The 12,485-nt window shown below is 38.4% G+C and overlaps 1 protein-coding gene across 13 annotated transcripts in view; it reads left to right on the forward strand.

The window, feature by feature from the left end:
• LOC5577368 (GRAM domain-containing protein 2B) overlaps positions 1-12,485 on the forward strand; it is a 139,221-nt gene that overhangs the window by 80,106 nt on the left and 46,630 nt on the right. The window contains exon 1 of one of the 13 annotated variants that reach the window (XM_021851587.1): positions 2,057-2,163. The exons of the other annotated variants lie outside the window; for them this stretch is intronic. The gene's annotated coding sequence lies outside the window, so the exon portion shown is untranslated. Of the gene's footprint in view, positions 1-2,056; positions 2,164-12,485 lie in introns of those variants that run through there. 13 annotated transcript variants of the gene reach the window in all.

The raw sequence follows: 12,485 nt of genomic DNA on the forward strand, positions 1-12,485 counted from the left end.
AGGGTAGTACTTTGTACCCAATATATCCCGAATAGAAACAGGAATTGGATGACCAAAATTGATTATATTATTAAATAATTTTTCTCTCGGTAAAATATATCTTGAACATTGAAGTACAATATGATCAATGTCTTCATACGAGGGAAAATCTATTTAACCAGTTGTTGAACAAGGGAGGAAGTAAAACTCATGTGAATAAGTTATAACCTTCAGTAGCTCAACCTCAACTCAACCCCGATTTCAAAAATAGCAAAAACAATATGATTTGCTAATATTTTTGCAAACATTTTTTTAATCAATAGGGATTGATGTGCTAGCAAATGCATGGTGTCTCCCCTATCTGCACTCTTCCACTTTTTCTTGCAGTCAAGAAAAACTTACCTCTTTGAAATTCTATCTTATGTGTATTTCTTATAAATTGACTTTACTTTCATAAATGAGAAGCACTTTTCGGTACTGTTTTTGATGGTAGGGAAAGTAGGCCGTTATGCTCTTCATTCTTTTGATAAAAAGATGGCTGATGAAAAAGTGGAATTGTAAAAATACAAATACTTGTGTTTGAATATTCTATAAGAGTTGACTGTAGGTTCGAAAAATAATGAAAAAGTTTTTTAATATTTTATTGCCACAAAAAAGGAGGGTGCAGAGAAAGGACTCACCATGCACTCGGTAGCATGGTGACACTTTAAGTTTTAATAGAATTATACAAACAAATATTAGAAGTTCACCGAGTTGTAGAATCTTCAGTATACAGTTAACTCACCCTTACTCGATATTCGGTATCTCGATATTAAGTTAGAGAACCATAGTAAAAGTTGGTTTTCATGGCTACCTCGATGGTCCCTTGGATCGCATTTGCATTGGTTTTGTGTTCTATAAGTCGATACCTTCCTAACTTGAGTTTTGTAGAGTTGACTGTAGATAGTCATGGGTTTACGGGTTTTTTTAGGGCCTTCATAAAAGCTTTAACATTTTACAATTTTTGTATTAAAAGTTTAAATCTCCCTAGAAATGTAAAGTTGGAATTATAAGGTTTGGAAGATTGGGAAACAATGATAACACTGCGGAACACGTTTTTGTCTCCAGCACCAAAATACTGCTATTCACTTAATTAAGGGGTGGTGAATCCATTGCCGTTTTCAGAAATATCATAGCACGTCCAGTTTTTGAGATATTGACTGTTGAAAATGCAAAAAATGACTATTTCAGCCAACTTGCATGCAAGTTTCCCAGCTTGTAAGGTAATATATTGGCTTAATTTACCACTGAATTCAATCTTTATGTGTATAACAATACTTATCATCAAAGTTTGTATTATTTTCGATACGGAAAAGTTATTTTTTGATGGTTTAGAGAATTGTTGTATTTTGCCATATAGAAGAAACGAAGAATTTTGTATGGAGACTGCAAGCATGTTGAAAAAATCGGTTTAATCGAAATTTAATCGCGCAATTTCAATCAAATTATGTCTGGAATGAAAGTTCAAGTTCTATTTTGCATGTTTGGTGGATTAGATTACAAAAAAGTATGATAAATTGTACTTTAAATTTCATGTAAACATTAATAAAAGCAGTGTTTTGTACAACTTTGGCGATCTGTAGCTAAAAATTGTGACGTGCTGGAACATTTCTTAGAACGGCATCAGATTCAGCAGCCCCAAATCTACTAGAGACACATAATTTGGTTCTTGAGACACGCAAACATGTCATTTTTGTTACGCTGTGTAATCAACATTACGACCCCTTCTATGTCTCCTTCCTAGCACTGTGCATTGCAGGCTTGTCATGCAGAAGCGTTATTATAAAGCTGGAATTGCTGATAAGACAAAAGACAACGACCGGTTGCGTTCCAGATGTCCAACCCGGTTGATACTTAATCAGTTGACCGGGTTGCGTCCGTTCTCATTGATGGAATGCTCTAGCAATAACAAACGAACCCATCCTCTTTCCACATTTGGCGTTCGGTTTCGGCCAATAGGTGACTTTGTACAGCGTAATTGATAAGCTCTATCTTATCAGCCCAAGGGATAGAACTTCCTGTCTACGTTTCATCAGTTACTATAGTGACACGTTTCGGGTAGGAGTTTAACTTACAGTTTCCCACCTAATCCGGGAGTTACATTACGATAATGCAGCATTCTTAGTGTAACTGTTACTACTAGTGGTACGACTGTGGTGTGGTGCTTTTTTTCGGACAACGCTACCGCGAGTGTTCTCTATCTAGATATTTTTTGCAAGATTCAACCTTGTATAATTTTATAACTGTAAACAAACCGGCCGACGGGAAAGCAAATTATATGCGTATTTACTGAGCATGTGATGGATTTATAAATATCACCAGGACGTATACACAGCAGCATGGATGTTATGCTATTGCGAATATGCGTGTGATTCATTTAAGTGGCAATTGGGAGAGATTTGTTTGGTGTTGAGAAGAAACATGCTCTCGCAAAACATTCAATACCGGAATTTCTGATGAAATGGGTTTTAAGCAGAATTATGTTATTTTTTCAAAAATTGTTTCTATACCGAAAATTGCGCAATTAGGCGTGCTTGTAGATATGTGGTGATTGGAAATCTACTCATCGTATTGCTTGTAAGGTCATTATTTAACGCTGTTTAACATTAGATCGCACTTTGGCACGAAACTCTTAACTAGATTTAGTGTTTTTAGAATTTGCAACTCACGACCTGGACCTGGAATCAGATTTCCAAATCTTCTGACGGATTTCCTATATCTGATTGAACAGTTAAAGTAAGGGATGTTGTTAGTTGAATGATTTTCCATAATGATTCTAGGTGATTTCTGATTCTAGGTGGTTCTAGATTTGGCTAACGCATGCATCTGGTTGAGAATTAGAACTTACTCTATTACATTGGGACATAGCCTGCTAATCGGCTTAGTATTCTTAGAGCACTCCCACGGTTATGCACGATGATACTATATGCGCAGGGAAATCAAGGAAATTTGCATTAAGTAAAGATCCTGGACCGGCTGGGAAGCAAAGCCAAACCTTCAACATTACTTTGAATTGTAGCCGCGGTCGTTACCGCTAGGCTAAGGAACACCCCTAACTGTCTGTTTCTATAATGTCAATTTTTGACACAGTGCGCATCTATTTTGTGTGGTTATTCTGAACTGTACGGGCAACACCTGTACTGCTGGGACAAAAACCTCGACAAGATTGGTTTAGCAACGGCTAGCCATCGTACTTCAAGGAACTTATGGTTTTCACCTCTCTGATCTCAAGTTCGGCTGTAGTTGGAACGAGGAACTTCTGGCTAACCTTAAACGTATTCTCTCCGGAGGCCAATTATGGGGATTACCACCTGGTGTTTCCGATGTTCTGTCAAACGGGGTAACTTGCAATAATGATGGAACTTGCAACACAACTGCTTGTAACTGAAATGATGTTTTTTGTAGCATTGAGTAAAAATATTATACAATAATACCTCAATATAACGTAACTCAATTTTTATTTTCGTTACGTTATATCGAAGCAAATATTTTTTTCTTGATTTCGTTCAACATGTGTTGTTCGATGAGAAAATGGGTCTTAAATTGATTATATTGATCTAGCACGCATTCTCAGTCTTTCCTACATATTTTTTCAATATTTTTCTGTGTTTAATTTTTTATACTTTTATTTCCATTTTTTTTATGTATACGTATCTATTGCTGTAATCCTTAAAGAAATGTGTTCAGGAAGAAACTTTGACGGATCCCTGAATAGTCGGAGAAACTCTAAAATAAATTAATAAATGAGATCTTTTAGAAACCGTCAAAAAGTCTAATGTAGACATTTATAGCAGGCAATTATGGAACTTCAAGAATTTTGTTAAATGTTGACTTTGCAACCCACAATTTCAAAGTAACAAAAGCAAGTCCCCATGATCAATATTGATTTGGAAAAGTATCGCAATATTCATTTCCTTGCAGAAAGTATGCTGATAGTTTTTCAGCTATGTCAGTGAAAACTCAACTGAATTTCATTAGTTTGTAATCGTGAGGTGAATAAGCAACATTGATTAACGACGTGTACAAATTTCGATGACGAATTACTTCGCTTTAACATTTTTACATCAGTAAACTTGATAACTTAACCAATCTTTGATTACTTATTGTAAAATAATGAGCTGAATTTTCAACAACAAAGCAGGGGGGCGATTCCAAAAATATATTGGCCTCAAGGGGGCGAAAGTCAAAAAAGTTTGGGAAACAGTGGTGTAAACAAATGTACAGCAACGACAAAATGTTGGTTTTAACCATGGAGCTTATAACTCCCTGGAAATCGATTTATGTCTGTATTCATTAATAGTAAATGCTTGCATTGGTTTGATTTAGTATTGGTTGGTGTTTGAAACTTCAAGAATGTTTATTGTAGTTTATAAATCATGTTTTTGATAAAAAAAATGGAAAAATAAATGAGAGCCAGAAAAGTTACGTTATATCGAGGTAAACAATTACGTTATATCGAGTTTACGTTATATCGAGGTGTGACTGTAATTTATTACACCGGTTATTGGCCTTATGTATAAAACAGCAGATTTTGACATGATTTTGGATATTTTTTTCTGTTTTAGTTGGTTTGCTGGAGGTTAAAATCATATTACACGTACATATGTTCATATGAAAACAAAACTGAAAATCGTTCCTCGTATCGCACAAACGATAGAAATATGTCATTTTCACAAAGCATCATCGATCGGTTCCGATGATACCTTGGAAACCAAGTTAACGTTCAACGCTCCGTTATCGTAATCATCGTCATCATTAAAACTTCAAAAGCAGTTTTTCTGTTCAAAACTAAACATTTTTCGATGAAAATGTATTTACTCCGAAACAATAGAATAGAATACAGTGAACACATTTTCATTCGTCATTGAAAGTTGTATTGGACATCGAAGATTGTTGCTAATTCGTCTCACGATTGCGATTTAATGAAAATTGCATGATTTTGCATTGAAAAAGTATCAGCAAATTTTCTGCATGTAAGCGCAAGTATTGATACTTTTCTGAATCAATATTAACTATTACGACTTAGTTGATTATTTTGAAATTACGAGCTGCACAATCAACATGGTTGCCAAACGAATGAAGGGCTACTTAGCCTTAATGACTGTTGTTTACCGCTGGCTTGGTCTGTACTAGCATACTTTGATTAGATGGTTTCAATCAATGATACAATGATTTTTGAGGAGAACTTTGACAGTTGTGGTAGAGCTGGGCGGCTACCGCAAAATATTTTTTTAATAATACCTCAACCAATTGGTACAAAATATTAGGAAAGTAACACCACATCAATATTATAATTACTTTTATTTTATTCATGAATGTGGTGATAGCTACGTCAAAATGCAAAGCAAAAATGTGTATGAAAATAAGCTAAGTGAAGAATAACCTAAAAAGTTTTTGTATTTTGTGCACTAAAACATTTGAATGGCTTTTTACTAGCCGCCAAGACATATGATTCACTAAAATTTTCATGTGTGAACTGTCAATACCATACAAATTGATCTTTTATGCGAATAGATCAAATACTCAATTTCAAGCAATAATTAAATCACTAATGATTTGTTTTAAAGAGTTATTGTGAAACCATACTGTAATATTCAAAAAGCACGGCATTGGTTGAGTTTTTTATAATTAACTTAAGGTAACACTGTGTGTTGCATGTTACCCCACATCAGGGAGTGAATGGCAAATGTATATTATCCATCTTCCCTGATCCCAGAAAACCAACGTATGATAAACAAATACCACGTGGTATTCTTTACGTGGCACTTAGGATAGCAGATTGTTTTTGGCTCAATCCTAATATCTTTCATCCATATTGCTCTGAAGTTGAAAAGTGTTGCAAGTTACACCGTTTCACGGTACTCCTTCGAGGGAGGAGGCGTTGACTAAGATCTAATTGGCTTACGCTTACGAAATTTTCTCATCAAATCGGATATTTGGACCAGAAGTAATGAATTATTAACTGATTGCATAATTGATTTATTGCTTAATGTTTAAATGATTGTGGTTGAAATAAGAGATTTTTTTCATTTGTCAAATAAACAGTGTCCACATGGATATTTTATTGCTGTTTGCTTTTGAGATGCAAATCTTGACTAAATGTGCTCCAAATGCGGTAACACAAAACAATCAAAGGACACCTAGCAACGATTTTCAAAATCACCGCCGACCTAGCAAGAAAAATCTATCTTTGACATCGCATTTCTTGTAGAAAATCTTACCGCGTTTGGTGTTCCCGCATTTGATATTTGCGTTTCAAACGCACACAGCAATATTTACCCCTATATCATTCTCCCTGGACTGGCGTAGTTTGATTCCAAATCGCTTTCGCCCCACACCGCACATTTGATTCAATATCTAGTTCCGACTGTCCTCTCAAAAATTGAGCTCTTTTGAATGGAATCGGGGTCTGTACAAGCCTTTAAAACAGACCTGCCCGCGGGCCAAATCACAGAAACAATTTCGTGTCGCGGGCCACATTTAAAAAAGACAAATATTTGCATAAAATCTGACAAAAGTACCGTTTTGACTCATATTCCGAACACTTAAGGTCAGCAGTGACTTCAAATGCATCTGATAGGTATAAATTTGGTGATATTTGTGAAAATTTAAATTTCTTCACAAAGTCTAACCCATAGCTGTTGGGTGTACCGAAAAAAATATTTATTTAGACTTGTTTACTATTGTTTTATAGTATGGAACAACATTTTGATTCAAATACCGAACACTGTGTTTATTCTGTCTCATATTCCGAACACCTTGACTCAAATTCCGAACAGCACGAATAAATCTTATTCAAATGAATAATTTCGCAAATAAATTTATCTGAGCTAGTCTTACTGGTCTTGAACTAAAGAATCATCACTACTCCAAAGCAATAAAAAAGATTTGAAAGCGTTAAAATTTAATTGCAATTGACAGCCATTTCGTAGTGATTTGATGACATATTTCAGCGAAACATTTCAACCAAGTCGCCATACAAAAACCGAGTGTTCGGAATATGAGTCTGTTCGGAATTTGAGACAAAACGGTAAATAAATGAAGTTCATAAAATCTGACAAAAATAAATGAATGACGTAAATTTTATTTGAAGAAATCGAGAAATAGATATTCCTGCTAATCATTCTGCTAGATATTGTGAGATTTTCTTTCAAAAATATATAATAACCTATTGCAGAATATTTTGAAGAATCTCCCCCAAAAATGTTGGATTCTGTGTGTATAATGCCCAAGATTTTATAAAAATCATACTCCGTATTCTCTCAGAACCCGACCTGAAATGTGATAAAATCCTGATCAAGCTTTTACAAAAATCTTGGTCATCAATCAACCAACCTTCAAATCTTTGAGAATGCTAAAAAGTATTTCAAAAGTAAGCTGCTCAAAATTGTATTATAAATTCGCTTGAGATTCTAGCAAAATGTTATGTAGTGGTATATTGTAATTTTATCCAGGGTTTTAGAAAATTATGTACTGAATTCGTTTCACACCAGAAGTCTATGGATTTCTGGCGAAAATTCTGTGAGAATCTTGCCAATATTATCCGTGAGCTACAGTCTGTGCAGCTAAATGGCTGAAGACGGTGTCCGTGTCTTCCAGGATTCTGTGAGAATATCAGCCTATGATTCAAAAAAAAAAAAATGCCGAAGGAAGTCATGGTAGAAACATTGTCGAAACACACATAATTTCAGATTAAGAATTTGAATTATTGATAAAATTTAAGTAGCAAAGAAGATTTAATGGAAACAAAACAATTTAAATAAAATATTAAGTTGAAACTAAATTGGAAATGAAATAGTTTTGGTATGATCTAACTTCGGGTTAGTAGTAGCAACGGGCCAAATATGAGAAGAATCTTCGAACCCTCCGCGGGCCGTACGTTGGGCAGCCCTGCTTTAAAAGTTTGTATAGAAATTACTTATGTAATTTTTGGCTTTCTTCTTAATTGGGAATATCTGGCTGTAATAATTGAGCTGCTCTTCAAGCATAACTGGATATATGCTGTGGAACAGCGCCAGATGCATTAACGTTGCCTCATTCTTATTCTTGGCATTACGTCCTCACTGGGACAAAGCTTACTTCTCAGCTAAGTGTTCTTATGAGTACTTCCACAGCTATTAACTGAGAGCTCTCTTTGCCAAAATTGCCATTTTCGCATTCTTATATCGTGTGGCAGGTACGAGTCGATATGAGTGCTGGAAATGTGATGGAATCTTGGAATTTTTAAATGATTTACAACAATTTTTCGATCAATACAATAGATCCATATACACGCAGAAGAATTTCTTTATGTTGAGATTACTATCTCATTAATTACTTTTACTTACGCACAATTAGTTGTTTCGAAGTAAAATTAACTTACGCCAACACTAAATTAAGGTGATTATAGAACGAAGCCACATCTCAAATTTTCAAAAGTACAAGAGTTGAGAACCAGACAGCGCTCCGCGTTGAAAATTTATCCCATTGGTCACCACCAGCAAGCAAGTAATTTGATTTATTTTCAACGCGAACGGTTGTCAAATTCTACAGTCTTGTGCACTTAAAAATTTGAAGTTTGGCTTCGTTTTATAATCACCTTAACGTCAAATCCAATACACACACTTCACTGATTCAGCTATCCACTTGTACCTATATCAATTATAATTTGGATAATGACCACTATCCGAAAACATTCACATCCCTAGACTTCAAGTCATGCTCCCAAATCTACTTACTTTAAACTTGTAAGGAATAGTGTAGGTGATAAGATGAACACCTCTCAAGCAGGAGACCACGTATCAAACTTGCCGACTCGTACTTTATTTTGATTGTTGCAATGTTCTTTTGGATCGATAAAGCAGCAGCGAATCTTTTCAGATATGTTGATAAAGCAGAACTTGCTGAGTAAACATTGCTACTCAATTAAATTTACTTTGAGTCTACTAAATTATTTTGACGTTTGACGTATGTAAATTCAATAAAAATATAGTTGTCAACAACTATACGGTATATGTGGCGACGGACCCCTCGTTGCGGCGGCGCGTGTAGAATGCTTCGCTGCAGAACGTTGATGATGGCACCTGTCAACGACGATGACGCCTGCATTTTGAGACAACAACACCTAATGGAAGTTAATCGTCTAAAGTTAAAATCAAATTGTTAGAAAAATTCTTTACGTTTGCACTTAAAAAAATAGTTTCAGTTGGATTGATGAATTATTTTGGATTGGCTTAGCTACTATAGTAAGAGTAAGATGTTTACTTAAATACTAGCTTAAAAGAATGAATTAATCATATCTTAACCTAAATTTAGCCTACACATACAACGTACATTAAAAACCTGTCGACTCATCAGCCGTAACACTAGCGGTTTACCAAAATTGTAAGTGTAGTTACCTTATATTGAAACTTATAATAAACTAATTGAATTATTATAGCTTAAGGCTAACAGCACCACACAACAGCGTTTGCTCATTGAGATTTGGAAAATCCAATCGCGTACACCCGAACATTTCTTTAAGAATTTTGTCGGAATGATGTACCGGAGTGACGACATGGTGAAGGATCGACTGGAAGCTACGCTGCACAGTTGCCAATCGTGTAATCGTCCGGATGCAGCGGAATCGGACATGGTAGAATGCAGTATGTGCAAGCTATGGGAGCACTTTGGCTGCGCAGGAGTCGATGAGAGGGTTAAACAACCGGATCACCGATATCATTGCAAGGTATGTCGCAACAAGTTGGGAGTGATCAGCAAGCAGCTGCCGCTTTCCGCTGCAAATCCGCCTGCTAGAAGCACACGGGCGAGCTCAAAAAAGAGCCATGCGAGTGCGACGTCGAGTGTACGTGCGGCAATGCTGCAGGCCCAATTGAAGATAGCGGAAGATGAGCTACAGCGCCGGCAACAAGAGTTACTAGAGCAGGCAGAGATAAAGAAGAAAGAACTGGAGGAATCAGAGCGTCAGTTGGATGAAAAGAAAAGGATCGCAGAAGAAGAAAGAAGCTTGCGTGAACGAAAACTGAAGGAAGAAAAGGAGTTGAAAGCGTTGCAGTCCCAATTGCGAAGAGAATCGATGGAAAGGCAACACGAAATCATTCGTCAGGCAGCGTTGAATAGCAGTAGAGGTGGATCAGTTGCGGATTCCATTCAAAAGGTATCGGAATGGCTGGTGGAGCATACTGGTGCTGGAGGACAAGAAGGAAATCAGTTGGGAGAACATGACAACCACAGTATCGTCGAACCCCACTCTAAAAAGGTTCCTACTAACTCAGCGCTGAATGTGAACCAATTCTATGGTGAAACTCCGCTTCAACAACCACAAGTTCTACCACCTCTTCCCGTACACCATTCAACTCCAATCCACTCTGTTGAAGCACCATGACGTGAAATCCAGGATAACCTGAACCGTTGCTCGATCGACCCCAATCATCAGCCAGCAAGACGGGTAATTTCGGAATCCACAGTACTCACCCAACAACAAATCGCGGCACGACAAGTACTGGGAAAAGAACTACCGGTATTCAGCGGAGATCCCGAAGATTGGCCCATCTTCATTAGTAGTTTCCAGCAATCAACGATCGCCTGCGGTTATACGGACGCAGAGAACCTCATCCGTCTCCAGCGGTGTCTACGGGGCCGAGCTTTAGATACGGTAAAGAGCCGTTTGCTGCTACCATCCGGGGTGCAATCCGTTATACAGACTCTGCGTACGCTTTATGGGCGACCCGAATTGTTAATCCACTCACTCATCGAAAAAATACACCAAGTTGCGGCGCCTAAACACGACCGATTAGACACGTTGATTGATTTTGGCATTTCGGTTCAGAACCTCGTGGATCACCTCGTTGCGGCCGACCAGAGGGACCACCTATCAAATCCGATTCTACTTCGGGAATTGGTGGAAAAGCTTCCGGGTTCGCTGCGACTTGATTGGGCCGTTTACAAAAGCCGATTTCAGACATCCAATCTAGAGACGTTCGGCAACTTCATGACCGGTTTGTTGACAGCAGCTACCGAGGTTACATACGACCTACCAGGTTCCAGCAGCTCATACAGGGTGGACAAGCGGAAGCAAAAAGATTCAGCATCGTTCCATACGCACGCCCTCAGTTCGTCCAACCCTCAACCTTCGGTTTCGGCCAAACCAGGTAAGCCTTGTACATCTTGTGGTCGAGACGGTCATCGCGTAGCGGATTGTCCACAGTTCAAGTTAGCCAACGTAGACGAGCGATAGAAGCTTGTTGAACTGAAGGGGTTGTGCAGAACGTGCCTTAACAACCATGGCAAATGGCCATGCAGATCGTGGCGAGGTTGTGGAATTGAAGGGTGTCGCCAAAAGCATCACACGCTCCTTCACACGTCTGGAAGCTCTGAAAACATAAGCATTGTAGCAAATCATGTATCGCTTGACGAGTTTCCCGCACCACTCTTCCGAATTTTGCCTGTGGTTCTTTTTGGAAATCAAAGTTCACATTTGGTGTTCGCATTTGTTGATGAAGGCTCATCATACACGCTTCTGGAGGACTCCATTGCCGACAAAATTGGTGTTTCGGGACCTACGGAAGCGCTCACACTTCAGTGGACGAGTAACGTAACGCGAACCGAACATAAATCGAGAATAGTTCAAGCCGAAATTAGTGCGAAAACCGATTCCACCAAATACAAACTGGTTCACGCCCGGACCGTTAGTAGCTTGGTGCTTCCTTCGCAAACGCTGAGGTACCGAGAACTCGCCAGAAAGTTCCCCCATCTGCGCGGCCTCCCTGTAGAAGAATATGAACTTGTACAGCCGAAGTTGCTGATTGGGCTGGATAATCTCAGACTAACCGTTCCACTGAAGCTTCGGGAAGGAGGTCAAAACGACCCGATTGGCGCCAAATGCCGCTTAGGGTGGACTATTTACGGATGTGTTCCAGATTCTACAGTTATCAAATCTGTAGTAAATTTTCACGTTGCGGTGGCATCGAACCATGACACCGAGATGAACGAGCAAATGCGCGACTATTTCGCGTTGGAGAACGCTGGTGTCAATTCTCCAAACGTGATCCTCGAGTCTGAAGAGGAGAAGCGTGCGAATCGAATTCTGCTAGAAACGACACGGCGAACTGAAGACGGATCCCGGTTCGAAACTGGGCTGCTGTGGAAGATGGATAACCCTAACTTTCCTGACAGCTACCCCATGGCGGTACGACGGCTCGAATCACTAGAGCGAAGATTCCAGATGAATCCAGTGTTGGCTGAAAATGTCAAAAATCAGATTGCGGACTACGAGCGTAAAGGCTACGCTCACAAAGCCACCCCTATCGAGTTAACTTCAGTCGAAGCAAGTCGCGTTTGGTATCTGCCCCTTGGAGCTGTAACCAGCCCAAAGAAACCGAATAAAGTCAGGCTTATCTGGGATGCGGCTGCCAAAGTGGGTGAGATTTCGTTCAACTCGAAACTTCTGAAGGGACCAGATCTTCTTATTCCACTGCCGAAAGTCTTAT

The sequence above is a fragment of the Aedes aegypti genome, chromosome 3, assembly GCF_002204515.2.
Source record: "Aedes aegypti strain LVP_AGWG chromosome 3, AaegL5.0 Primary Assembly, whole genome shotgun sequence".
Classification (NCBI taxonomy): domain Eukaryota; kingdom Metazoa; phylum Arthropoda; class Insecta; order Diptera; family Culicidae; genus Aedes; species Aedes aegypti.